The sequence below is a fragment of the Sapajus apella genome, unplaced genomic scaffold (genome assembly GCF_009761245.1).
Source record: "Sapajus apella isolate SASKATOON/1434 unplaced genomic scaffold, GSC_monkey_1.0 scaffold314, whole genome shotgun sequence".
NCBI lineage: Eukaryota > Metazoa > Chordata > Mammalia > Primates > Cebidae > Sapajus > Sapajus apella.
In genome coordinates this window covers 19875-23064 of record NW_022437254.1, presented here as the reverse complement: position 1 = coordinate 23064, position 3190 = coordinate 19875, and positions in this window count along the sequence as shown.

Below are 3190 nucleotides of genomic sequence, written 5' to 3'. Positions count from 1 at the left end.
GCCAGAATTCATTCTGGGTGATATGCTGATCTTGGCTGCTAAGGAAGTGAAGGAAGTGATGTGGAGGTGTCAGGTGTCTCTCGCTGTCTGTGAGTCTATGGCAAAAAGGAGAACACTGAAAGGCACTAAGTTTACTGCCACCTTTAAAGGAACTTGTCAGAAACACTCTAATTCTCCCCATCTGAATGTTGTAGTCCTATGTGGCCAACACCAACCTGGGTTTTTATAGCAATTACTGCATAATGATCACAATCACATTCAAGTTCACATACTAAATCATAGGTCCTACAGAAACTCTGATAATGTTCTATAGATGTTTCAGTAGCTAAAATCAATGTTTAAAAAATAATTTTAATTTGGCTTGCTCACTTCTTCAACAGAATGCACTGGTGAGTCCTGCTCTGTCCTTGTATTTTATATGTGTGACTATCCCTCTTGCTGTGTTGGAAGTCAATGTTCCAGAATGTCAACTTCTACAAATACCTATGCATAGAGCAAAGAGAAAATTCTTCAAGTCAAAAGAGTGTATGTTGTTTCATGGGGATCTCTAGCTTTGGATTTGGAACTCTGTTTACTACACAGAAAGATGGTTATTTTTTATATTTTATTTTTAATTTTGTGGGTACATAGTATTTATGGCATACATGACATGTTTTGATACATAGGCATGCAATATGAAAAAAGCACATCATAGGGAATGGAGTATCCATCCCCCAATCATTCTTTAAGTTACACACATTCCAATGACACTCTTTATGTTATTTTCAAATATATTTATTAAGTTATTATTGACTATGGTCACCAGGATTTTATTATTTCTATTTTTCTTTATCCACTAATAATTGCCACATGCCACTCACTCTCTCACTACCCTTCCCAGCCTCTGGTTATCATCCTTCCACCGTGTCTGTCCATGAATTTAATTGTTTTGATTTTTAGATCCCAGAAATAAGTTGGAACATGGGATATTTGATCATAAAAGCTTTGTTATGGCCTATGTCCAGAATACTATATTCTGGGCTTTTCTCTACAGTTTTTTTAGCTTTAAGTTTTACATTTAGGTCTTTAATCCATCTTAAGTTGATTTTTTTAATTTGTTAGAAGGAAGTTGTACAATTTCAATTTTCTGATATAGCTAACCAGTTTTCCTAGTACCATTCATTGAATAGGAATCCATTCCACATTGCTTCTAATTATAGACTTTGTCAAAGATCAGATGGTTGTAAGAGCGCAGCCTACAAGCTTCCCTAACCTGTTCCATTGGTTTTGTGTAATGATTTTTTGTGTCAGAACCGTGATGTTTTGGTTACTATAACCATGAAGTATAGTTTGTGAATCCCCAAAATCTGAGACAGGTCTCAGTTAATTTACAAAGTTTACTTTGCCAAGGTTGAGTATGCACACATGTGACACAGCCCCAGGAGGTCCAAATTACTTGTGGCCAAGATGGCAAGGGCACAGCTTGATTTTATACATTTTGGGGAGACATAAGGCATAATTAAATATACGTGTAAGATTTACATTGGTTTAGTCTGAAACGATGGGATAACTCGAGGTGAAGGTGGGAAAACTTGAAGTGGAGAGGAGGCTTCCAGGTAGACAAGAGAGAAATGGTTGCATGCATTTTTCTGATTGGTCTTTCCAAATCAGGCAATCAGATATGAATTTATCTCGACACAGGGATAACTCGAATAGGATGGAAGGCAGGTTTGCCCTAACCAGTTTCCAGCTTGACTTTTTAGCTCAATAATTTTGGGTCCCCAAGATTTATTTTCCTTTCACATTTTTCCCTTTTTCTTTTAAAAAAAAATCTATAGGAAATTCTCATGTTTCAGGATGGCAGGTCTGGTTTGCAGTTCCCAGTAAGATCAGTGGAGAAGGGGGGTGATTTCTGCATTTCCAAATGAGGTACCCAGTTCATCTCTTTGGGACTGGTTGGAGAGTGGATGCAGCCCACAAAGGGCAAGCCAAAGTAAAGTGGGGAAATATCTCCCCCAGGAAGCACAAGGGGTACAAGAATTTCTCTCCCCAAGCTAGAGAAGCCATGAGAGATGGTACCAGGAAGAATGGCGCATTCCAGTCCAGATACTATGGTTTTCCCATGGTCTTCACAACCAGCATATTAGGAGATTCCCTCCAGTGACTACGCTATCAGGGCCCTGGGTTTCAAGCAAAAAACTAAGGAGCCATTTGGGCAGACATGGAGCTAACAGCAGGAGCTTTTTTTTTTTTTTTTTTTTCCCACACCCAGGCACACCTGGAATGCCTGTGAGACAGAACCCTTCACTCCCCTGGAAGGAGGGCTGAAGAAAGGGAGCCAAGTGATCTGGCTCGGCAGATCCCACTGTCACAGAGCACAGCAAGCTAAGGTCCACTGTCTTGAAATTCCATCTACCAGCACAGCAGTATCAGGTCAATCTGGGATGATTGAGCTTGGTGAAGGTAGGGGCATCCATCAGTGCTGAGGCTTGAGTAGGCATTTTTTTTCCCTCACAGTGTAACCAAAGCTTCCAGGAAGTTCAAACTGGGTGGGTCCCACTGCATCTCAGCAAGGCTTCTGCGGCCAGACCACCTGTCTAGATTCATCATCTCTGAAAAAGACAGCAGCCCTAGTCAGGAACTTATAAATAATACCATCTCCTGGGGAAAGACCACCTGGTGGAAGGGGCAACTGTGGACGTAGCTTCAGCAGATTTAAACATCTCTGTTTGACAGCTCTGAAGTGAGCAGCAGATCTCTCAGAACACTGTTCAAGCTCTGATAAGGAACAGACTGCCTCCTCAAGTGGACCCCTGAACCTTGTGTATCCTGACTTGGAAACACCTCCCAGTGGTGGCTGACAGACAGCTCATAACGATCTCTGACTGGCATCTGGTGGGTGCACCTCTGGGACAAATCTTCCAGAGGAAGGAGCAGGCAACAATTTTTGCTGTTCTACAGTCTCTGCTCATGATACCAAAGTAAATGGGATCTAGAGTAGACCTCCAGCAGACCTGGAACAGAGGGTCCTGACTGTTAGAAAGAAAACTAACAGAAAGGAACAATATAAACATCAACAAAAAGCATGTCCACTCAGAGAACCCATCCAAAGGTCACCAACGTCAAAGTCTCCCACAATGATGGGGAGAAACCAGAGCAAAAAGGCTGAAAATTCCAAAAACTAAAACGCCTCTTCTCCCCCAAAACATCA